This window comes from Dama dama, chromosome 3 (assembly GCF_033118175.1).
Source record: "Dama dama isolate Ldn47 chromosome 3, ASM3311817v1, whole genome shotgun sequence".
NCBI lineage: Eukaryota > Metazoa > Chordata > Mammalia > Artiodactyla > Cervidae > Dama > Dama dama.
In genome coordinates, this window is record NC_083683.1 from 49822083 (window position 1) to 49848632 (window position 26550).

The 26550-nt window shown below is 40.1% G+C and overlaps 2 long non-coding RNA genes across 2 annotated transcripts in view; both read right to left on the reverse strand.

The window, feature by feature from the left end:
* LOC133046504 (uncharacterized) overlaps positions 1-26165 on the reverse strand; it is a 62171-nt gene extending 36006 nt beyond the window's left edge. The window contains exons 1-2 of the long non-coding RNA XR_009690520.1: positions 26029-26165; positions 16537-16617 (exon numbers count right to left, since the gene is read on the reverse strand). This is a non-coding gene — a long non-coding RNA (uncharacterized LOC133046504). The remainder of the gene's footprint in view (positions 1-16536; positions 16618-26028) is intronic.
* On the reverse strand, positions 5916-11386 carry LOC133046509 (uncharacterized). Its single transcript, XR_009690521.1, has 3 exons — positions 11148-11386; positions 10135-10243; positions 5916-7173 (listed from the first exon to the last, which is right to left on the reverse strand). It is a non-coding gene; the product is annotated as an uncharacterized LOC133046509 (long non-coding RNA).
* Positions 26166-26550: the final 385 nt, after the last annotated feature.

Here is a 26550-nt window from a genome sequence, read left to right on the forward strand (position 1 = left end):
TCTAAACTGAGTTCCACGAGATGATAAGTTCCATGAGAACAGGGATTTTATTCTCTTGTATTCACTTTTGTGTCCCCAGTGCCTGGAACACTATCAACGACAGAATAGATTCTCAAAAATATTTGTTGAATGAATGACTATCTGGAGAGAAAAACACACTACATACAACCACTATGATTTTTTTTTTTTTGAGACTTCACTAGTTCATTTTACACAACCATTCTTCCATGAAATATAGTATAGATTGACCAGGTCAAAAAAGAAAATCCATAGGATTTTGATTAGTCTCAGTTCAGTTGCTCAGTCATGTTCAACTCTTTGCAACCCCAATGACTGCAGCATGCCAGGATTCCCTGTCCATCACCAACTCCCAGAGCTTGCTCAGACTCATGTCCATCGAGTTGGTGATGCCATCCAACCATCTCATCCTCTGTTGTCCCCTTCTCCTCCTGCCTTCAATCTTTCCCAGCATCAGGGTCTTTTCCAATGAGTCAGTTCTTCGCATCATGTGGTCAAAGTATTGGAGCTTCAGCTTCAGCATCAGTCCTTCCAATGAAAATTCAGGACTGATTTCCTTTACAATTGACTGGTTTGATCTCCTTGCAGCCCAAGGGACTCTCAAAAGTCTTCTCCAACACCACAGTTCAAAATTATCAGTTCTTCGGCACTCAGCTTTCTTTATGGTCCAACTCTCACATCCATATATGACTACTGGAAAAGCCATAGATTTGACTAGATGGACCTTGGTGGGCAAAGTAATGTCTTTGCTTTTTAATATGCTGTCTACGCTGGTCATAGCTTTTCTTCCAAGGAGCAAGTGTCTTTTAATTTCATGACTGCAGGCACCATCTGCAGTGATTTTGGAGCCCAGGAAAATAAAGTCTCTCACTGTTTCCATTGTTTCCCTGTCTATTTGCCATGAAGTGATGGGACCAGATGCCATGATCTTAAGTTTTTGAACATTGAGTTTTAAGCCAGGTTTTTCACTCTCCTCTTTCAGTTTCATCAAGAGGCTCTCTAGTTCCTCTTTGCTTTCTGCCATAAGGGTAGTGTCATCTGCATGTTTGAGGTTATTGATATTTCTCCTGGCAATCTTGATTCTAGTTTGTACTTCCTGCAGCCCAGCATTTAGCATGATGCTCTGCATATAAGTAAGTTAAATAAGCAGGGTGACAATATATAGTCTTGATATACTCCTTTCCCAATTTGGAACCAGTCTCTTGTTCCATGTCCAGTTCTAACTTTTGATTCTTGACCTGCATACAGATTTCTCAAGAGGCAGGTAAGGTGGTCTGGTATTCACATATCTTTAAGAATTTTCTACAGTTTTGTTGAGATCCACACCGTCAAAGGCTTTGGCCTAGTCAATAAAGCAGAGGTAAATGTTTTTCTGGAACTCTCTTGTTTTTTTTAATGGTCCAATGGATGTTGGCAATTTGATCTCTGGTTCCTCTGCCTTTTCTAAATCTAGCTTGAACCTCTAGCATGTGAGATGAGCTCAATGATTTGAACCATTACTGAACATTGAACAATGTAGTTTGAACATTCTTTGGCATTGCCTTTCTTTGGGATTGGAATGAAAACTAACCTTTTCAGTCCTGTGGCCACTGCTAAGTCTTCCAAATTTCCTGGCATATTGAGTTCAGCACTTTGACACCATCATCTTTCAGGATTTGAAATAGTTCAGCTGGAATTCCATCACCTGCACTAGCTTTGTTTGTAGTGATGCTTCCTAAGGCCCACTTGACTTCACATTCCGGGATGTCTGGCTCTAGGTGAGTGATCACACCATCATGGTTATCTAGGTCATGAAGATCTTTTTTGTATAGTTCTTCTGTGTATTCTTGCCACGTCTTCCTAATATCTTCTGCTTCTGTTAGGTCCATACTGTTTCTGTCATTTATTGTGCCCATCTTTGCATGAAATGTTCCCTTGGCATCTCTAATTTTCTTGAAGAGATCTGTAGTCTTTCCCATTCTGTTGTTTTCCTCTATTTTTTGCATTGATCACTGAGGAAGACTTTCTTGTCTGTCCTTGCTGTTCTTTGTAACTCTGCATTCAGATGGGTATATCTTTCCTTTTCTCCTTTGCCTTTCATTTCTCTTCTTTTTTCAGCTATTTGTAAGACCTCCTTGGACAACCATTTTGCCTTTTTGCATTTCTTTTTCTTGGGGATTGTCTTGATCACTGCCTCCTGTACAAAGTTACGAACCTCTGTCCATAGTTCTTCAGGCACTCTCTCTATCAGATCTAATCCCTTGAATCTATTTGTCACTTTCACTGTATAATCGTAAGGGATTTGATTTAGGTCATACCTGAATGGTCTAGTGAATTTCCCTACTTTCTTCAATTTAAGTCTGAATTTTGCAATAGGGAGTTCATGATCTGAGCCACAGTCAGCTCCCGGTCTTGTGTTTGCTGACTGTATAGAGCTTCTCCATCTTCAGCTGCAAAGAGTATAATCAATCTGATTTTGGTATTGACTATCTGGTGATTTCCTTATGTAGAGTCATCTCTTGTGTTGTTGGAAGAGGGTGTTTGCTCTGACCAGTTCATTCTCTTGACAAAATTCTGTTAACCTTTGCCCTGCTTCATTTTTTACTCCAAGGCCAAAGTTGCCTGATACTCCAGATATCTCTTGACTTCCTACTTTTGCATTCCAGTCCCCTATGATGACAAGGACATCTTTTTTTGGTGTTAGTCTAGAAGGTCTTTTAGGTCCTCATGGAACCATTCTACTTCAGCTTCTTCAGTATTAGTGGTTGGGGCATAGACTGGATTACTATGTTGAATAAATTGATTATTTTAAGAAGAATTGACAACTTTACAGTCTCAGATTCTCAGATCCTTCCAAGTAAGATTCAGTTATTTACTTTTTCAAGTCTTCTTTCATATTGCTCAGTGTAGGTTAATTTTCTACATAAGGGCCCTATATTTTTTATATTGATTGCTCCTAGTCATTTTGGTATGTTTTCATTATTATTCATTCACTTATTCAATAAATGTTTATTGTTGTCTCCCACATGTCAGGCAGTGTTTCAGGAGCTGGGAAAGCAGTAGTGAACAAAAATTGTTCTCTCCCTTCATGGCCTTTGTGTTCTAGTGAGAATGGAATTCTTTTTTCCCTTATATTTTATAACTGGTAATATTTGGTATATAAAACAGCTTTTGAGTTTTGTGTACTTACTTCTAACCAATCTTTTTACTAAATTCTCTTACTGATTCTAAAAGTATTTTAACTGACTTTCTAGTTTCACCAAGTAGGAAACCATACCCTCAGATAGTGAAAAATTTGCCATCTCTTTCCAAACATATATATTTCTAGTTCATTTGCTCCTTTTATCTATTAGCACAGTGAAGTTTTCTAATAGAGTCCCTGTATTTATCCCATACTTAACTTTTTAGAAATTAATTCCATTTTAACAGTCAGGAAGAAAAGACATTAAAAATATTTTTTAACCTTAGGCCCATACAAGCTACCAGAAATTTTTATTTAAGTATCAAATTATCTGATATGATTCAAATATTTGATTTGATACAATTGACATTAGCCGGGTACAGCTGAGGCTTAAGTCATTTTGAGAAAATACTAATTTTTTTCTCTTTGCTGCCAGATTGTGGATGTAGAATTAAGAAAAAGAAAAGAAGACAAATTGGTTGAGGCCTAGAGGGCTAAATTATTCATTGAGTCAGCTATTGCTGAATCTATCTTTTAAAGTAAAACATAAAATCATGTTTTACCACTGAAATTAGAAAACATTAAATCTACTTATTTCTTTTATATTTCTATATGCGTATTACGTGTACAAACATTGAAATAGCTACAGATTTAATTTGTATGTCCAATTCCATTAAAAAAGGGTTGCCTGAGTAAAGTTTTACACCACATTTGTAAACTAAGTTTTTGTGAGTCTCATTTGTCCTAATAAAATGAAACAGGGATTAAGAGCAGTGATACGGTGCCCATTTCTACTGCTGAAGCAAATGGGACTTGGCAGACCTGAGTGTCTTTCTCATGCTCACCCCATACACACAGAGCCCAGTCTCAAACTGGTTTTCTGCTTCACATGAACTATTCTCTCCACAAAGCGGTCCCTTTCGTGTGGCCTTTTCTACATAATTAGAAATACTCAAATGTGCTTCCTCACTTACCTAGGAAATTTTCTTAATTGCTACCTTTGCCTATTATTTTAGCAGGAAATTGTTTTTTAGAAAACTCACATGTGGCTTTTGATTTTATGGCGCCCTTTTCCTGGAGGTTCAAATAATGAACATGTGTTTGAAGCGTAAATTCTTCCAACAGTCCTGTGTGGGGGGAAGCAGAAGTGATGAGCCTTCTGTGATGTAAATCAACATTCTCACTGTTAAAAAATAGATGCACTCATTCATAAGTGTCACCAAGCACTCCAAACTGAATAGGAAGGTATATCTGAGTGGAGCTGATAACAGCCAAGCCTGGAGAGGAAGCAAGACAGCCCATTACCAGCTATTGAAAAGCTCCATGAAAAAAAAAAAATGACATACAGCAGGAAATTCCTGACCAGTAGTGTAATCTCTTACATAAATGTGTTGGCAGATAAATGGATTTTTATGATTTTCGCTTACGCCCACTGCTCATTGCCCCTTTAGATATGTCACCTTGTAACTGTATTGTAACTTCACTCTAACTCTGTTTAATGTTCTGATTCAATAAATTGTAGGTTTGTCTTAATCCCCTCAAAATTTGGCCCTTTGCCCAAAAGTGGGGAAAGGCGTAACTAAAATACCACAAGAAACTTGATGTAAGCTAATTCTAGGAAAAGTATATGGAGTATAAAGTACAGTAAGACCCTAATTTACTATTATAGTATGGAAAATAGGCAGTGGAAATTTTAGTGTACTGCCTAAGGCCAGACCAATAGAACTATGGAACTAAAAGAGCAAAAAGTAAATGAAATAAATATGTGTTAAAATCCTGGCATATGTTAAATACTAACCTAAATGTTTTACTTATATTTTCTCATTTCATTTTTATAACAGCACTGCAAAATGACTATTATGCTTATTCCACAGAAGCATCATAGAAATTTCAAGAAGATGAAGTTATATAATCCATACCCTCCCACCTCCGGGGCAGACCTAGATTTAGTAATTCCTGGCGCTGCCACTTGCTGCCTACGCAACCCTGGGCCAAGTGTGAGCTTAACTTTCCTCACTTGTAAAATGAGAATGAAAATACCTACCTCACCACCTCAAGGTTACGGTGAAGACATTGAATATACGGCAAAACTAAACACGTTGGCGATTACTACTATTAACACAAATAGTTTAACTGATAAGAGAAAGTGATGGGAATCGATTTCCAAATTGTTTTCTCGGACACTTTGTTTTCGAACACTTGATTACGCAATACTGATCTGTGTTTTCCAGGCAAGGTCTTTCTGGTTGAGCATCAGTGAATCATTTCCTTCATATTCAGATGAAAGATATGCCTGGTTAGGTCAGGTTCCGCCCTGCTTTATCTTAACAATCCATACATCGCAGGTAAGCAAACAATTAGGATTGTTAAGAATTTCACTCCTAGGAGACCAAGATTCCCTCTCTGCAGATATTTCCAGCCCAAAAACGGGAACTGTAGGGTCATTGACCTACTGACACTGAGTCTACAATGACAAGTTCTATGCCAGTAAAGTGAGAGGCCAGGGGAGTGATTCCAGTATTTTCTGTTTTTCATGGCAACTAAAACTCAGTTTGCAAATGAAATCTCATGTGGCTCTACAACATAAACGACAGATAATAAAAGCAATATCTTACCAAAATATTTTATTGGTCCAAATCTGTTACATACATTTATTATAAAATTAATAAATGAAAATGGCGAGTTTTAAGGAACACAGAAAATTTTGAAATTGGAGATTATTCATGATAGTGATACAAATCTTAACGCTCAGTGCTCCAAAATCTCATTTTGTTTTGTTTACACAAAATTGAGATGCCTGATTCACAAGTAATCGCAGATGAGAACAGTTTTTGTTAGTTGGCTGTTGGTTTGTTTCATTTTTGTGGTGACTGTAGGTTTGGATGTTTTGTTTTGTGTTCATATTTAACAGTTTACACTGCTTTTCTATTAAGCAATTAACCAGAGCGACTTTATTTGAAAATGTGCACAGGTATAATTTACTAGCCATACAACATAAGACTACCATAATTAATATTGCTCTGAAGGTATATGTAGATAAAATAATTGTTTAGGTGGAGAACTCAAGAGAATCAGCTGAAAAACTATTACTAACAATGAAGACTTAAGTACGGTGAAAAACATAATATGGAAAAATCAAGTCTTCAAACAGACAACAATCAGAAGATACAATAGAGGAAATCACTCTATTTACTGAAAAAAAGTTAAAAATTCTTCAAGATAAACTCAACAGTTATTTTTTAAAGACTCAAACAATTAGAAAGGCATATCATGTTTTTGGTTTCAGCATCTTAAGATGTCAGTTCTCTCAGAAGGTAATTTATGAATACTAGGCATCCCACTCCCAAAATTGCTGATAGGATTTTTTTCAGGCTAGGTAAGCTGATTTTAAAGTTCCTGTATATAACTAAATAAGCAATAAGAGCCAGTAAAAAGTATCTAGGGGAAAAAAAAATTTTTAAAGGAATGAGAAAGGGTTGATCACACCAGTTATTAAAACTGATGGGAGAGAAGAAAGAAATGGAAGGAGGGAGAAATATAAACATAGAATTGTCTGGAACTGCATTGAACATCTCAGAAGACATTAGCTATATTGCTTGATTCTGTGAAACAGAATTAGATGCCTTTTGTATCAGTTTTACATTTTTTATCACTACATACATGCATGTATGAGCCATTCAAAAACTTGAAAATAACTTTAATATACAGATATAAGTTGAATAAATGAAGGCTGTAATAATCTATAAAGTTAAGGGAAGCATATATCAATTGCATTTAAACACCTACAATCCATTACATGTATTAGATTTACACCATAAACTGTGATTAGTTATACTTCTTAACAGAAAATAGTTAATAATGTGGTATATTTTGAAAGTCTTCCCTGGTGGCTCAGCGGTAAAGAATCTGCCTGCAATGCAGGAGATACCGGTTCGATCACTGGGTCAGGAAGATCCCTTGGAGAAGGAAATGGCAACCCGCTCCAGTATTCTTGCCTGAAAAAGCCAGTCCAGGAGGTTGCAAAGAGTTGTGCATGACTTAGCGATTAAACAGCAACAGTATTTTGAAAACTTCATCCTAGAATCTAGGACACTCAAATATTCCAAAACCATATAACAATAAGCTATAATACTCAGCATAGGTATTTTTCAAATAGGAAAGAAATTAAAGGTAAGAAAGGAATCAGTTTTCATAGTTGCTGCTTTGGAAATAGGTTAAAATACAGTTTTCCATACAAATATATTACTTTTCCTCTCCTTTCTATGTCACCAGTATGCAAATGTCTTTTTATAAATTTAATGGAATAAATGAGCAATTATTAAATAAATACTTTTAAATCTTAAATTTCAGCAGAATTCCAATGATACTAGGAGGCATATAATCTCAAACCCTTAACATTAACCCTGGTACATAGAGGCACTCAAGAAATATTGGTTGAATAAACACTACTAGAAATATGGCTTCCCTGGTGGCTCAGACAGTAAATAAATAGAGTTTGGAGTTCGATCCCTGGGTGGTGTCAGGAAGATCCCCATGAGGAGGGAAAGGCTACCCACACCAGTATTCTTGCCTGGAGAATTCCATGGACAGAGAAGCTTGGCCAGCTACAGTCCATGCTATGTTTTAGAATCCTAATGTCATTGAGTGGATTTTAAAACTATGGTAATCGGCATTTTTTAAAGGTAATGGATATCTTTTAAACTCATTTTGAAAAGTAAAAATCATAGGAATTCAGGCCACAAGTAACCAGAAAAGAGTGTCCTTATTTTCAGTAAATATAGCAAAAGTATTCTAATCATTCTCCAAAGGTCACTTGGTCCTGAGAGCACCACAAAATGTACTATTATAAAAAGATACATTGTTCTTTGCAGCATTATAATAGTAATAGCAAAAGTCTGAAAACAATCTAAGTATTTATCAATAGAGGACTGGTTTTGAACAAACTCTGGTATATTTCTGTAATGGAACACTATGTAACTATTTAAAAGAATAAAATAGATCTCTATACTCTGGTGTGGGACAACCAAGATATCCTATTACACAGAGCTTTTAAAAATAGCTTTTCCCAGGAGGAGCAGGGAAGCCTACTTTACATGGGCTCCCAAGTCAATGAGTAAGGCTGAAAAGTTCCTCAAAGACCCCCTTAAGAGGAATGCCAGTTTGGAAGCTTACAAAACCTCTCGCTCAATCCTGCACAGAGCTGGTGTTTCCTATGGCATTGAAAGGCATTGCTAGTTCTTCAGTTGCATATCAGATGAAGCTAACTATCATTTACAGGTCATGTTGTGTAATAGATACAGTCCTAAAAGTCAGCCTGTCTTGAATATCACAGCAAAAGTGAAGGACAAAAGCAAAAGTCAAAAGTGGGACTACATCAAACTGATAAGTTCCTGCATAGCAAAAGAAGAAAGTGAAAGAACGTGAAGTCGCTCCGTCGTGTCCGACTCTTTGTGGCCCCATGGACTGTAGCCTACCAGGCTCCTCTATCCATAAAATTTTCCAGGCAAGAGTACTGGAGTGGGTTGCCATTTCCTTCTCCAGGGGATCTTCCCAACCCAAGGATCAAACCCGGGTCTCCCACATTGCAGACAGACACTTTACTATCTGAGCCACCTGGGAAGCCCTGGTGGGCAAAATAAGCAACCAGCAAAATGAAAAGTCAACTTACGGAATGGGAAAAAAGCATTTGCAAACCATCTGATAAAGGTTAATATCCAAAATGTTTAAGGAACTCATACTACTCAATAGCAAAAATCAAACAATCCTATTGAAAGATAGCCAGAAGACTTGAACAGACATTTTCCTCAAGACAGCATACTAATGGCTAACAGGTGAAAAGATGCAGATTGCTTTTTTGGAGCTGTTTATTTGTTAACTCTCCCTTTCTCTTTGTATTTTAAATTCCTATGATAGGAATTTGAAATTGGTGTTGATGTTTGACTGTGCTTCTGAATAACTTATTTTTACTCTCTGATTGCATTAGATTTGGAGTGTTAGATCTATCAAAATTAAAATATCAAACTAGACTTGGGGAATATTCAGAAAAAAAAAAAGTCAAACTTTTCTTCAGCCATAAAAGAGAAGGCGATCTTGCAACATGCAGTAATGTGGATGAAACCTGAGGGCATTGCACTAAATGAATTAAGCAAATCCCCAAAGGGACAAATAGTGGATGGTTTCATTTCTATGCGATATCTAAAATAGTCAGACTCAGATTAGAATGGAAGTTCCAGGGCATGGTGGAAGGGGAAAGGAGGAGTTGCTAATCACGAGGTATAGAGTTTCACGATGTATATGCATGATGACTAAGTTCTGGACATCTGCTTTACAATACTGTGCCTAGAGTTAACAATACTGTATTGCCCACTTTAAAATCTGTTAAGAAGGCAGATTTCATGTTAAGTTTCCTCACCACAGTAAAATAAGAAGCCAGCCTCATTCTGGGTGCAGGGCTGTGCATATGCTTAAAGTGAGTCCAGTTGAAGGAACAGGGGTTGCTGTGTCCATCTCCTGCTCAGTCATTGAGTGGAATGGCAGGTGAGATCACCAGCATGGATTCCTCCTGCTTTAATTTCTTTTATTCTGGTGTTGTTGCTGTTGTTTTTGTTGTTGTTGTTGCCAAGTACATGTAGGGAACTCTATTTTTCACTCCAGATATGTAGAGTAGATTTAAGTCATATTCACTTACGGTACACTTCCTCTACAAAATTCTCCCACTTGTGTAAAATAAATAAAAGTACATAGATGTGTGCTTAGCCGTTCAGTCATGTCCAACTCTTTGTGACCCTATGGACTGTAGCCCAACAGGTTTCTCTGTCCATGGAATTTTACAGGCAAGAATAGTGGAGGGGGTTGCCATTCCCTTCTCCAAGGGATATTCTGACCTAGAGATAGACCCTCATCTCTTGCCACTGTGCTACCTGGGAAGCTCTTCACATAGCCACATACATACTTACCTGTACACAGACTATGTGAAGGGACACCCAAGAAACTGGGAATACAGGTTACTTTTGCCAGGAAGAACAGGGTACTTGAAGAACTGGAGTCAGAAGGACACTTTTCACTCTGTAATATTTTTGTGTTATTCAAATGTTTTATCTTATATCACATTCATTTAAAAATACAAGTGAAAACACTGTTTAAAAATATACAAAACATCTAATGGTTTAAGATTTATTCATAGCTGTAAACTGAAGACTGATTAACCTCCTGCTAATAATGACTTATTCTTCCTCTTCCCCCGTTCTTAACTTTTGGAGCTCATAGAATCTTCAAAAGTTTGATAAAACTGAAAACCTCTCCCAGTGGAAAACAGATACATACATATACATAAACCCATGAAATCTCTGAACCTTCAGTTTAAAGCTGTTACACTACATCAACACCTATCTGTAAGATTCTTGCTGCAAAATGTTTAACCTGAATCTCTTCATGAAGATATAATCAGATAAATTCAACATAAGGAATATTCTCCAATATAATCAGCCTAAATTCTTCAAAAATTCAATATCATGGAACACAGCAAAGCAAAATATAAATCCAAAGAAAATAAGACACACAACAACTAAATACAATGTGTGAACTTTGATCAAATCATGATTTGGGGAAGAAAAGAAATCTATAAAAGATATTTGGGACAACTAGAGAAATTTGAATATGGATTCTATATTAGATGCCATTATGGGATTATTATTTATTTTAAGGGTGTGATCATGCCTATTAAACAACCAAGGGGTGAATACTGCCTGCAACTTACTTTATAGTTCAAAGCTATTGCACCCAGTGCAAATGAATATAACTAAATGTTAGCCATTGTTAAAGGTTAGTGCCTATAGTAAAGGGTATTTTTTTCACACTATTTTTCTAACTTTTATTTCAGTCTGAAAGTTTTCGATAGAACAAGTTCCCTTCACTCTCCCATAACTGTGGCAGAGCAGCATCACCAGACCTCCCCCTTCTTCCTACTCACCCACTGGGCATTCCACCTCCAGCTGTCTTGCCAAAATGCATTGTCAATACAAGAAATCTAGCACTTGATCCATTTCTGCCACAAATATTATGAAGCATAGGCAGCTTCTCACCCTCAGCACAGGCTGCCTTTGCCTTTGTCTCTCTTGGCTAAGCCATGAGGAACTGTGCTGTTACCGTCTTTATAACCCCAGTATTACAAACGCAGTAGGAGGAAGCAATAAACCTTTACCGAGCTGAGACTCTGGGCCAGTGTCCCTGATCTTTATTACCTATTGTGCTGCTCCTTAGCAAAGTAGGTAACAGATGTCACAGGAGGATGAAACAAATGCTGAAACCGAACCCCCAAAATCAAACTCTAGGGCCGCCTCTCCCACGAGTACAGATCAAAAGAGTGGCTCACAGTAGCTTTGTGCACGTTACCAAGAGTATGGGAGCGCAAAGCATGCCCCAAGTAGAGTACAGTTAAGGCTTTTGCACTGCCATCTGCGCCTGCTGCTGGCTTTACCCGACTTCAACCTGTTAGCTTTTTATTCTCCAATACTGCACTGACAGCATTTTCTGTAATGAGGGAGCCACAGAGGCCGTCACTGGCAACATAAGCACCATCCTACTTTAGAGTAAATAAAACTATTTCAAGCAAATTGGAAACTAAGTGACAGAAAGTGTCACAGATGGAAGACACTGGGAACAGGAGGGGAAGGCTGCGTTGCTCATCGTCCCCGAGGTCCATGATGGAGTCGATTCTGAAAATGCTGGCCGTGCATCCAAGCTGCCTATCGCCATGCGTCTGCAGAACGAGCCAACTGAACTGCATTCGAATTTGGGAATAAGATGTTCCTGTACTCTCCATTACAACCAAAATCAAATCTATCCACTGCAATCGGAATTGCACTTTTAAAAAAAATGTTTCCTTTAAACTTTACTCATTGCCCATTATTTTTCCTCCTCTCTTTTCCTGCAGCTTCCTTTCTCTTCAGAGAAGTCTCTAGAAAGAAAACATCCTCAATCTGGGAGATCAGAGAATCTGATTTACTATCTCCAACTCCCTGCTAATACTGGAACCCTTGACCTGACTAAAGGAAGAAAAATAGTGACACATGTTTTCACTGCCTAAGTAGTTTCAATTCCCACCTCTTTCTGATTTGGAATCTAATCTTCCCTGGTGGCTCAGACAATAAAGCATCTGCCTGCAATGCGGGAGACCCAGGTTCAATCCCTGGGTGGGGAAGATCCCCTGGAGAAGGAAATGGCAACCCACTCCAGTATTCTTGCCTGGAAAATCCCATGGACGGAGAAGCCTGGTAGACTACAGTCCATGGGATCACAAAGAGTTGGACATGACTGAGCAGCTTCACTTTCACTTTCTCTCTCACTCTTGATTAAGCTTTAAAAATAAACAAAGAAATGGAAATGTTTGCAGGCAGAGTAAAGGCAGAGCACACTGGCCCAAGACAGGAATTAGGAACCAGGTGAAATAATATGTTCCCTATCCTATTCTTTTTCTCACCATCAGGTCCTTCTTCATCTTTCTGCCCTCTCCCTTTTTTTTCCCCCTCCCTTTTGACCCTCTCCACATTCTGTGCCAGTGTCAATTAATGACTGCCAAAGCCGAAGAGCCTGACTTGCTGAAACTATTTCTGTCTTGTCGAACCAAGGCTATGAGTTCCCTTCTCCTTTTCACTCCTTTGTCAGCAAGAAGGTTGAGCCCAAATTAGTCTGCAGAGATCCACTAGCTCTACATACTCTGATGCTTACTGGGTAGTGCTCTGTTCCAGGTACAAGCAAAGAGGAGGAAGCCTCATCCTGCCTGCAAGAAGCCTCTGCTCCAACAGAGGAAAGCAAGCCCGACAACAACTAAATCTAGGGCAAGGGAGAATCACCGAGGACAAGTGATTAAATTCCAATGAGTTCGCCAATCCCCACCAGGAGATTATACCATAGAAATTTTTTTTCTACAAACACTTAAATAAATAAGAGTACAAAATAAAGATTTATTGGATGCCACACACAAAAAATCCTCAACCTCAAAAAGCATCTCTCCTCCCAAATTTTTGCAAGGGGTGGGGTGTTGCACAAGAAAAATGCTTATTCTTTAGCACTGCTACTGCTGCTAAGTCACTTCAGTCGTGTCCGACTCTGTGCAACCCCTGAGATGGCAACCCACCAGGTTCCCCTATCCCTGGGATTCTCCAGGCAAAAACACTGGAGTGGGTTGTCATTTCCTTCTCCAATGCATGAAAGTGAAAAGTGAAAGTGAAGTCACTCAGTCGTGTCCGACTCATAGCGACCCCATGGGCTGTAGCCTACCAGGCTCCTCCGTCCATGGGATTTTCCAGGCAAGAGCACTGGAGTGGGTCGCCATTGCCTTCTCCAATTCTTTAGCACAAAAGGAACTAAATAGAAGACCAGAGGAACTTCTTATAAGGTTATGTTTCCACCTCTTAGTCAGGAAGAGCAACACATACCAGCATGTATCTGATGATCTCAGTGGCTCAGTATCCTTGTCCTGGGTTGGAGATAGCACGAGGATTTTTCTAATCTCAACTACTTTCCATATACCACTGGTAATTATGACTTTTGGACAATCTAAGCCATATCGAAGTGAGGACTATTGAAAGAACTTTAAGAATATTACAAATCTCATCAATAACACCTTCATTCAGACTCAATTTGGCATAGCTATTGGTCCTGAGAGTTCCAGGAAGGTAATTTTAAGAAGAGCACTGTTGTGCCTTTCCCAAAAGATGCTACACTTAAAGCTGCATAAATTGTCTAGGGTCTCCGAGGTCATAAGAAGGGAGAAATATCTGACTGGTAGGTGATCCCCTTTCCCTTCTTTTAGTTATCCAGGGAATGAAGCGAGTTCAGAGAAAGGGGAACTGGGTTAATGAACTAAAGAAACATTTATCTAGAGTTGGGCAACCCTGATCCATGGAAAGGGCAACACCATTGGGAGAAGGCAGGAACCCAGCAGAAAAAAGAGTGCCAGTTAGAGGCAGCCATCTGAGGTCTCTGAGGCCCCGACTATAAATAACTGCTTTCTCCCATGTCCCTGTCACCTCTTCCCAAAATGAGAGTTAGATTCCCAGTCAAAAGGTAAGCCTCAGTACCATGACTTCCTCTCTCTAACCTAACCTCGTCTTTCCTAATGCAATATGGTGGTGGGCCGTCAATCAGAAAGAGGTCCAGAGTCAGGTGCCTCCCTGTTGAATTCCCGCCTTCCATTTCCCAGCTTCCTGAGTCTCTGAGTCTGTCACTTCTTCATCTGAAAAATGGAACACTGATGATGATGATGATAACTAGCAACCATAAAAGAGGCCCTGTGCTAAGTACTTTCACATTATTGTTCATTTAATCTTCAGGGGGAAAAACTCAGGGCAGTATTAATTACTGTTAGAAGTAATAATACTTCTTCCTTTAGCGATGAAAAATTGCATTTTTGAGAAGAGTTAGTTAACTTATCCAAGGGCTAACCTCCTTCCTATGGTTATAAGTGGAAGTGTTAGTCACTCGTTCGTGTCTGACTCTTTGCAACTCCATGGACTGCAGCCCGCCAGGCTCCTCTATCCATGGGATTCTCCAAGCAAGAATACTGGAGTGGGTTGCCATGCCCTTCTCCAGGGGATATTTCTGACCCAGGGATCAAACCTGGGTCTCCTGCACTGGAGGCAGATTTTTTACCATCTGAGCCACCAGGGAAGTCTATGGTTATAATACCTGCCTAAACAGGATACTGAAAGGGTTAACATTGGTGTGTATGCCTACCAGTGAACACTATTGTCATTATTTTTGGTGCTATTGCCTTCTGTGGTGATACTTTTGTTTTGTTGCTTTCCCCTCTCTCCAGATGCTGGGAGCTCTGAGGTCCATTAGGCACAAATCATGAGCCCATACACCCACAAGTCTAAACCAAGGCCTTGGGGACAATTTTGAGCACCAGAAAACAAAATTGATAGACCTTTTAGATGTTTCATTGTTGAAATATACCTGTTAAACGTAAAATAAAAATTAAGAAAAAAACAGAAATAAAAACTTTTAGAGCTAATAAATCAGTTCAGTAAGCTTGCAGGATACAACAAGATCAAAACACTAAAATCAGTTGTATTTCTGTAAACTAGCAATGAACAACCAGGAAATAAGATAAACAAAATGCAAATAGATGAATAGATTTTCGTTAACAGAATAAAAAAGTTTTATTTATATGGTTTCTACTTCCACATTGCAACTAACCTTTAACAAACTATCACTTTCCTAGTTTTGAAATGTCAAAGAAAAATATTTCTATCCCTAAAGGCTATTAATACTCCAACCTTTTCAAGTACAAAATATATATACATATATACTTTTTGAGTATGAATTAGATTATCAAGAGGCAAGGAAATGAAATTCAGTACTAGTATTTCAATTCTACCTAAAAGGGTCCCCCAGAGCTTATGTTTTCTAAGAGTTCAGAATGACAGAATGCAAGGTATATTGTCCTTATGTGTTCCACTTAGCTTTCCTAAATTAAAATTATCCTATGCCAACTTTCAGCTATCCAAGCTGTACTTTAGCTCCATTCTTATCTTTTAATTCACTTTTGACTGTCATGAAATAACCACGATAAACGTTTAAACCTCTGACATGCCAAGATGCCCATCAGATTAAATGCAGCAAGCATTTAGCACACACATGGAGAATTCCCTAAGTGAAATAGAATTAGTACTGCATGTCATCACTTCCTTCCTATTGCCAGCTAATATCCCCATGTCTGAAAGTGTATCTTCAAGCTACACATCTATTTATAATAGTGTGCTCACTGTCTTCCTTTCTCTGGTACATTGTCTGTGACCTTGACCATTTGAAGGCTGACAAAATAGGGCCATCAACATATGTTTATGAAACTCTAGACAACTTGTGAGAGATTCTGCAGTTATTAAAAGCAATAAAGAGTGACAAGGATAGTTCTAGACTATAATACTGCCTGTCGAGAGAAAAATGTCACCCTTCCCAGAAAGGACCCAGAGGCATAATTAGGAGGTAGAAAAGACACACTAACAAGAAGCTGGGGCAAAATACAGAAGCAATGGAAAGTGCTTTCTCTCCAACTTGCCTAACTGACATCCCTCAGTCCACATCCAAAGAGTCCAGGTAACAGTGAGGACTCCATGTCCAAAATAAGCAGCATGAAAGAATGCCCAGCCCAGCAGCCCTCCTGAAGAGGGGCCAGCAGGAGTTTCTGGGAGGAAATGTGGCTTTTCCTAAGAGCATCAATATGAAAACTAAAATAATGAATCCACCAGGACACCTACAAAGAACATTAAAAGAATTTAAGCTTCATAGCTCCTGAATGTCTATACCCATAAACACAAATCCACACCCCCTACAGTACTATAAACAAGTCTTACCTGAAGACTTCACATGTTTCTTCATAAAATCTGGTAGGATCTCCTTCCCTTTATCCTAGCCTTTGTCCTTGTCATTCCTGTCTGTCAGGAACAGAAGGTAAAGAAATACACAACTATATGATATCACTCATATATGGAAGCTAATTTTTCAAATGAATACAAATGAACTTACTGACAAAATGTAAACAGACAGATTTTGAAAACAAATTTATGGTTACCAAACGGGAAACTTGGGAAGTAAGGGTAAATTAGGAGCTTGGGATTAACATACACACACTATATATATAAGATAGAGAACCAACAAGGTCCTACCAGAGCACAGGGAAGCCTACTCAGTATTCTGTAATAACCCACAAGGGTAAAGAATCTGAAAAAGGATGAATATATGCATATGTTTAACTGAATTACTTTGCTGTACCTCTGAAACTAACACAATATTGTAAATCAACTATACTTCGGTAGACGTTAAAGAAAGAAAGATGCAAATAAACTGGGCTTCAGATGTTTTCTCAATTAATTGGCCCCTGAATGCTGACTTTCCTAGGATCAAAGTAAAGGTGTCTCTGGCAACCCAGCATTAAGTCCACGTGGTACCTTAGAGACCTCTCTGTAAAATGTGGGGTGTTCGTGTAACCCCAACTATCCTTCCAGCGCAAACATTTTATGATTCTGGGTGCATGGTGGTGCATGAGAAGAGTCTCCGCAGCTGCCCCACGCAACCTTTCTCCTGATCCTTCTCATTCTAGTGGAGTGGAACCTCCCTCACCCCCCATCCCCATCCCCAAAGGCCAGGGACAGGGAGCTGGATGCCACTCTCTCACCTCACTGTTAGCAGTGGCTACAAAGATGGAGCAGCCTTTTCCCAAGTGACTCTCTTCACCTCACAGAAAAATTTTACCTTCTTCACTTTAATTGTCAGTATCATTCACCTGCCAGCACCGTCACCTGTCCCCGCTCCACCACCTCTCAGATCTCGGTCTCCTCACCTATAAGAGGAGGGTAGTAATGGTATCCGATGCTATTGTGAGGACTAAATGGGTTAACACAGGGAAGGCACTTAGCCCCTAGCACAGAGTACGAACCAGGTAACAGCTCTCATTTGTATTGTTGTTACTGCTGGTAGTAGTGATGGTAAGAGTAGCTTTCTCTGTCACCAACTCAAGGATTCCAACACTGTTATCGTTCCCTCCCTTATACTTGGCTTAGGGTGAATAGTTCAGATCCCCACTTTAAGAGTCTGTACTCTCAGGACAAAGCCAGTGCTCTGGGGACTTTACCGGAAGGTTTTCATTTTCTCTTGACAGGAGGCACTGTGTATTGAATGTGTCCTCGCCACCTCTACGATATTAATAACTATCAAATGGGACGAGGGAATCATAAACATGTCAGTGATTTGATTCCACACGTTCACATCATGATTCAGAGTCTGTGTTTTGAATAACACCCCAGTGAATAGATTGAATCAGGGTGATAGCAGCAAATGGCAGAAAAGTAATAGTCTAAAATTGTTCCCAAACCCAAACCTCTTCTCTCAGAATGAGGTCTGGACCTGTGGCAAGTAGAAACCAGATCACTGCTGCTTCTTCTACCCACAGTATCTAGCAGTACTCAAAGGCTGTGGTTTTTAAATTATATTTTAACTAAGGTTTGAAAAAAAATAATAGATCCAATCATTTATTTTATTTATTTTTGCCAATTCAATGTTTGAAATCTTTATAAGCTCTAAAATAAATAATATATAAAATAATATAAATTAATATATAAATAATATATAAATATAAAATAATATATAAAATAAAATAATGATACATTCCAATCATTGAACGTTTTCTTTTACAGGATCCTATCATTTCAACACATGCCATGAACTAATTTATCCTTGTTCATCTTAAATCTAGAGGGACATCCTGTCACCAGCCAAGGTAGATGTGGTGAGAATCACTGCCAGAGACTGATTTACTTAACATTGTACCATTCTTCATGGTGTGGGGGGAGATGTATTCAGAAATGGGTGGCTAAAAAATATAATTTTCTCAAAAATTAACTGTACCTTAGTGTAGATGGAATAGAATAATCAGAAGTCAAAGTGTCACTGGTGGTAGATTGATCCAGAGGCAACTCTGTTCTTAGCCCATCATTCCCCCCAGAAAGGTCCAGACAACTCTCTCTGTGTATGGTTAGGGAGGTTCAGGTCCTACCACTGACTCAGATCAGCACCCCCAAAAGGCAGAAGACTGTACAGGTGTTGTAACCCATCGCGTACAACATTCCAAGTATGATGAGGAGTTGAGGGTGACGACTCTAGCCTAGCTAACTCGTTCCTAGTACTAACTCTGGGAGCAGATCTCAGTCTCTTTTATCGGAGCCCCGTCTGGCCACACCACTGGTGGTCTGTGAGTAACTCCCTCTTGCCAATCTTCCATACATCCTCTCTCTCTCTCCTTCCGTTCCTGTCTTTCTGGAAGTTCCCGTCTCTGGTCTCCTGGCCATTCAAGTGTGTTCTCAGTCTCATGATCTACTCCACATGATTCTGCTGTGAGACAGGGAAGATTCAGACTTCTATGGGTGGAGGCAGGGAGGGAAGGTCCCTGACAGTGATCTGCTCTCTGCGTAAGGCAAGGTTACACTGCAAGGGTTAATCTCCTGCTAGGACAATTTTTTTCCTACCTTTTTCAGCTACAACAGTGTAGTCCTCCTTTCTAGCTTTCAGTTGTATTTTCTAAATTTGCCTTCACTACCACACTACCCTACATAAAGCAACTGCCCCAACACTCTATTCCATTAAGTAGATTTATTTTATTGTTGGCGGTTAATATTAGGTAAAATCTATTTGGGAGCTTCCCAGGTGGAGCTAGTGGTAAAGAATCTGCCTGCCAATATAGGAGACTTCAGAGACATGGGTTCAATCACTGGGTTGGGAAGATCCCTGGAGGAGGGCATGGCAACTCATCCCAGTATTCTTGCCTGGAGAATCCCATGGACAGAGGAGCCTGGCAGGCTACAGTCCAAAGGGTCGCAAACAGTCAGTCATAACTGAAATGACTGGGCATGGACGCACGCATGCAAAATTTACTTGAACTCTCTTACATATGAATTGCCTCCTTCCCCATCTTCCCCCTCCCCTCAACCCCACCAGAATGTAAGCTCCATGGGAACACAGGAAACACCTCTCTCAGGATATTCACTGCTTCATGCCCAATTCCTATCAAGGAGCCTGGCACAAGGTAGTGATTTCCTATTGCATTTCCTATTGTTGGTTAGTTTTTATCATGTGGGCAGTTCGATTACAACTTGGAAAAAAACTGAATCCAGGAGAGATGTTCCCAGAAAACCTCCTCTTTCTTCTTTCTACCATCCTCCCCAGCTGGAGTATTCAGTCTTCCGGGAATTAGCCCTCTCCTCCTTTCTCCAGCTCCCACATTCCTGTCTTCTTGCACATTCTCCTCCTTCTTCCCCTCCGCACATCTCACTGCCACGACCCCCTTGCTGCATCTGATTGGTTCCCAACTGCGCCAATTCTCCTTCCTCAATCATCCCTCCTCCCCACGTGTAGGAGTTACTGCTGATGTGAAGCCTGTTCCTTCCCAGTACAGTGAGCGGCTGTCATCTTGGGGCATCACACCACTGTGTCTATTGATTCACTCAGTGCTTTTTAGGTCCTTTTAGGGTCTCACATCTTCTCCAGAGTTTGATCAAAGTCATGAGTCCAAGAACATCCATATGGTCTCACACTGATATAAAATATCAGGACTCTGTATTTTACTACAATATGCACCCTGATTATTTTTATTTATGGGGGACACACCTGTCTCCCTCACTAGAATGTAAGCAGTTCTAGGGCAAGTTTGTATGTTTTATCTTTTTTCTTTAATCTTGTTGTGGGTAGCACTGTGCTTAGTATGTACTAGCTACTAAAAACTGTCTGTCTACAGACTGTCTACAGTGCTATTTAGGTGTAAGGTTAACACAGTGTCAGACACTAAATACCAGTCATGTAAGTAACACCTTCACAATTTTTGGCATCTCTGCTACAACCTGTCCTATTGTTTACTTACTCACCTTTTGGGGTAGATTGTTTACAAAATGATTGCCAAAGATTCCTTCCACCCCTGAACACAAGTGCCACTAACCTCCCCTCAAATATGCAAATCTATTTCTCCTCCCTTTGAACCTAGACTTGTCCTGTCGCTTGCTTAAACCTATAAAATGGAGCAGGAGGAATGCAGTGTGACTTCTAGAGCTAGACTTTAAGAGATTTTGCAGCTTTTTTTCCCCCACTGTCTTGGGATCCAGGCACAGTATAAGAAAGCCCAGCCAGACTACAGAATGATGAGAGACCACACAGAAGGCAGCTGAGCCAACTGCAGTCACTCTAGGTGGGCTACCAGACTCATGTGTGAAGCCGTCTTAGACCTCCTACTCCCAGTTGAACTCTCAAGGAATGATCTCAGGAGACAGCAAGTGAAAAAGAACTGCCCAGCTGAGCCCAGTCAATTCACAGTCCTAATAAGTCATTGCTTTTTAAGCCACTGTGTTTTGGAATAGTTTGTTAACACAGCAATAAATAACAGATACACCACTTTTCTTTAAATCAATTCTTTTTTGAAAACTTTTTTGTTAAAAGAAAATTTTGTCACTTTTATAAATAGAAAATTAGTTTCTTCTCATAAGACTAAACATGATGAAAGAGATACAAAACAATATTACTCACTTCTACCAGATACTGCAGCCTACAGAAGCCTTTGTATTAGTTCCCCAAAAAGATCTCCAAATGTCAGAGAGGTATTAAAGATACACCAGAAGTAAACTGGAACTCTCTGCTTGGTATAAGCCAGGTTGAAAGAAAACATAGTGAAAATAAGTTGCTCATTTTAAAATGCAATATTATGTAGGGCTCTATCACCAAAAATCATTTTTGTGCTGCTATAGATAATAAATAATAATTCAGGGACTAAACATCTACAGCAAAAATTACAGAGGAATTTACTCTAATGACTGACACTTGGAAAATGCCATATTAACCTAACACCTATACATTGAGATAGGCCATAGACAGTTCACATTTTAGTGCTTTCTGTACAACAATTCTGGCTTTCTTCATGGCTCAACGGTAAAGAATCTGCCTGCCAATGCAGGAGATGCAGGTTCAATCCCTGGGTCAGGAAGATACACTGGAGAAGGAAATGGCAACCCACTCTAGTATGGTTGCCTGAGAAATCTCACAGACAGAGGAACCTAGTGGGCTATAGTCCATGGGATCTTGAAGAGTCAGACACAACTTAGCAACTAAACAGCAACAAATACACTATTCAATGTTAACCAGAAAGGGATTTGAATAATAGATAAAACATAATGATGTCCTAGAAATGCTTATGTTCCAGTAGAGAAGACAGTATGTAGTTATAAGACACTAACCATGGTAAATATAATTAGATTCAATTTAAACTCAAAAGCCCATGGACTCAGACTCCAAATCCCTGACACTGTGTGTAAGAGTTTGAGGGTAGATAGCTATTTCCAAGCCCGTAACTTTCATCAGCTTCTCAAAGGAGTCCAGTGGGACATATTTCATAATGTAGGAAACACTGGTTACGATAATGCATAGTGATGAGTTCGTTTCCATTGTTTCTACCTCAAGACTCTTCCAGATTGTGTGGACACTCACTTTTAGTCTGTAATTCTGAAATCCAAACTCTGACCTTCTCTTTCCTCCCTGTGACTTTTTTCCTTTCTCACATAGCATGTAAAAGTTCTCTTAAATTCCTTGATGTCCAGACTTGCCTCATCACTCCTACAATGTCAACTTTTTGAAGCTAGAGATACATCCTGTAACTTCTTTCCTTCCATTATCAATAAACATCTTTAAATGAAGAACAAACCTCTTAGAACTCCTTTAGAAGGTTTTTCTCTGCCGTCCAAAACTGATTTTGAAACATGTTTTCTATTGCTCAGACTGACGTCCAAATCGGTATTTAATCTGAAATTTGTGCCTAATAAAATGTTTGGGGTGGAGGGAAGCATCAAGTTCTTCCTGCAACATGTTCTATGTGTATATTCATCAATGTCTGCCTGGAGAGGCATTTTCTGTCCGTGCCTACTTAGGTCAATGTTGAATATTTTAAACGGTGTGGGGTTTATTGACATAGTGCATAAAGCAGCCTCGCAATGCCCTTCACACACGGGGTCTCGGGGCCTCTCCTGGGCATGAAAGTGCTGCTGTTGATATTTATGCTTTCCTCACTGCTTCTTCTTTAATATTATTCTTCCAACATAGTGATTTTGTTTCTCTCCGGAACATAAATTCAGTGAAAAACAGACACCACTGAAATGTTAGTACTTTCATCAGACTTAAAAAAGAAAAAAAAAAAAAACTTTCTTTAGCCATGCTTAAAGTGAGTGAGCTAAAGTTTCCTCTGTTCAAAGTTCTTGAAGGTTTGACATTTAAATTTCTTCTAAAATATTTTTTGCATGAAAAACCAAGAAAGGGAGGACTGTGGTTTGTAACTTGGCATGGAATTTTATACAAGTGGGACGGAAACAGAACATTGGTGTTGAAGCCGTCTGCAGGGCTTGCTGGCACTGATCTGGGCAGCAGTGGCCCAGGATCCAAACAAGCACATCATTCATATGACTAATTCCAGCTTTTGCCTCGTCCTCCGCCTCCACCCCCACCCCCACCAAACGATCAACATATATGGAACTCTTAGCAAAGCCATCATCTCATTCCTCCAAAATGATGGATTCTCCCCGTACCCATGCCCGAGCTTCTCCACAAAGAAGGGCACCTTTGGGGCAATGAGCAGCCAAGCAAAGTGAGCACCCACGCAGAACCTTCTGTGAGGGCAGAGGACTAAACATCGTTCATTCTGACACGTTTTCCTGGGGTATGCTTCTGAACCACAGAAGGAGTGAGTGAAAGTTGCTCAGTTGGTCCGACTCTTTGTGACCCCATGGACTATAGAGTCCATGGAATTCTCTAGGCCAGAATACTGGAGTGGGTAGCCATTCACTTCTCCAGAGGATCTTCCCAACCCAGGGATTGAATTCAGGTCTCTGGCATTGCAGGAGGATTCCTTACCAGCTGAGCCAAAATATCTTATTTACATATATAATCATATAGGCATATATATACACACATATACACAAACACTCTACAATTTACCATTTTTTTCTAAACACTTATTAACCTAAACTTTCCTTTTTAAGGACTTTTCCAGTGTCATCTAAATACACTCCTTATTACATGTGTCTTATTCCAGTACCTGTAATGCCCTTTTCATTCATCTATAGCTCTGAACCTTGTTAATAACACCTCATTACAATTAGGAGTTTGAACAGATTAGCCATGACATGACACCATTGTTTACAGAGACTGAACACATGTGTGTATTAATATGTGTAATAGAAAACACCTGCTGCTTGGAATGTACAGTTCATCTGATACAAAGTAGCAAATTTTGAGGAGTGCATCCCTGTGGATACTGCTTAGTCATGTCTGACTCTTTGTGACCCCCATGGACTGTAGCCTGCCAGACTCCTCTGTCCATGGAATTTTCTAGGCAAGAATGCTGGAGTGGGTTGCCATTTCCTTCTCCAGGGGAACTTCCTGACCCAGGGATCAAACCCGCGTCTTTTGCTCCTCCTGAATTGGCAGGCGGGTTCTTTACCAATTGAGCCATCAGAGAAACCCTATTTTGAGGAGAATGCATCATATATCAGGTAATTCCAGGAGCACGCCAAAGTCCTACCTCCTGGGCCCCCCAAAATGATTGCAACAGCAGTCCTTGGAAGAGCAGGAGAGTTGTTTTAAGGCCAAATCCTCATACCTTGTCTCTGAGAGCTTCTTCCAGAAGAGAACCAAACAAATGTGGGTGTGTGTGTGTTTTCCTGAGTTGAGATAGAAAGGTCTAGAAGTAGATGTTTGGTAGTGCTTGCCGTGCCAACACAGAAGCTGAATAAAGCAGGGGGCATAAGAAGAGGGTTACATCAGAGGTCCTGGAATGGTTCTTTCCAAGTAAAAAAATCCGCTCTCCTTCTAGGGGCATTTGAATGAGCATTAAAAACCTGCTTCTCCCCAGATCTAAAACGCAAAAGGAAAAAGTGAAGCATCTACCAAAAAGTGGTGGAAGGCTGAGCAGGCAGGGAGGTGCCGCCCAAGCTCAGTCTCTCAGAGGCTATGGAGAGAGCGGGAGCCTCCAGAGTGCTCTGAGACTCCACTCAGCATCTGGGCATGTATCCCCATCTTCTGCAAATACTGGCGCCCCCTCCACATGGTTAAGAAACACCTCCGTGGTCTGCATGGATTTGAACTTACACAATCACCCCTGGGGTGGGCCCCAGTGCAGACAAGAGCAGGAGAAAGATGTGGAATCTGAATCTTTGGAAGTAAAATCTCCATTCTCTATCTCCTCCAGCCTCCTCTGATGATGATGTGGAAGAATCCAGAAACAGTCAAAGTGTCTGGGGCAGTTCTCTGCTCTACAATTTACTCACAGATGACCTTATGTCAGTAACTAAATTGGTCTGAACGCAAGTCTTTTCTTTTTCCATTATGGTTTATAACAGGATATTGAATATAGTTTCCTGTGCTATACGGTAGGACCTTGTTGTTTATCCATTCTATATATAATAGTTTGCATCTGTTATTTCCGTACTCCCAGTCCTTCCTTCCCCCATCCATGCTTCCCCTTGGCAACCACAAGTCTGCTCTCTACAAGTCTGCTCTCTATTTCTCTAAGTCTGTTTCTGCTTCATAGATTGGCTCCTCTGTGTCATACTTTAGATTCCACATATAAGAGATATCATATGGTACTTGTCTTTTCTCTGTCTGACATACTTCCCTCAGTATGTAATCTCTAAACCCATCCATGTTGCTGCAAATGGTATTATTTCTTTCCTTTTTATAGCTGAATAATATTTCACTGTATTTATGTACCACGTGTTCTTTATCCATTCATCTGTTGAGGAGCAGTTGGGTTGCTTCCATGTCTTGACGATCATAAATACTGCTGCTGTAAAATAGGGGTGCATGCATCTTCTCAAATTATAGTTTTATCTGTCTGGATAGATGCCCAGAGGTGGGGTTGCTGGATCCTGTGTGAGCCCAAGTCTTTTAAACTGCAAAATGGACAAAAGGGTAGTATTTCCTTAAACAAATTGCTGAGAATGAGCCCAGGCCAGGGAACAGCCCCTGGACTCGTGTGCCGATGAGAGGAGGGGCAGAGAGGTGGACTTTCACAGACAGCACATGTGCACGTGGGACAGAGGCCCGCAAATGGCACCTCAGTCTGTCAAATACATCAACTGCCAGCCAGAGTCCACCTGAGCAACAATGAGTGGACGTCTGGGCCTCGCCCAGCACAGGGCCCTCTGCGCCCACAACCCTGCCTCACCCCTGTGGTCATAACTGAATGCTTCCTGTCTCTGCCGCTGTGCAATGGGGCCCAGTCCCTCTCACCTCCTCCAAGATAATGCTCCAAATCGTATACTTACTCTTGCATCGCTGAGCTGTTATTCTCTGTTGAGTCATTCCCAGCACACAAATGTGCTGTCAGAATCTCTCCCACTTGATAAAATTGTAAAACGTTCCTGGTCCCATATCCTCTTCCAGCTACCACCCCATTTCTCTTCCTTTTAAGAGTAAAACTCCTCTAGAGAGTAGCCTTAGAGCCTGCCTCCTGTCCAACTCCTCCCATTCCTTCTGGAATCCGTTCCAAGCTGCTCTCAGCCTCATTACTTCACCAACATAGTTCCTGTCAAAGTCACAGATGACCTCCACATTGCTATACCCAGGGTCAGCTCCCAGCTCTCCCCACCCATCCCATCAGCTACACGCTGGAGGCCTGCTTCTTTCTGAAAACACTTGATTCACTCAGCTTCTGGGACTTCATTCAATTTAGAACCCTAGAATGGTATTCCAGCTCACTCAGAATGAAAACCTTAGAATGGCTTTAAAGACCTTTTTGGAGTCCTCTTCTGGGAATGGTCTTCTAGATAACCACAAAACTTCTTCCC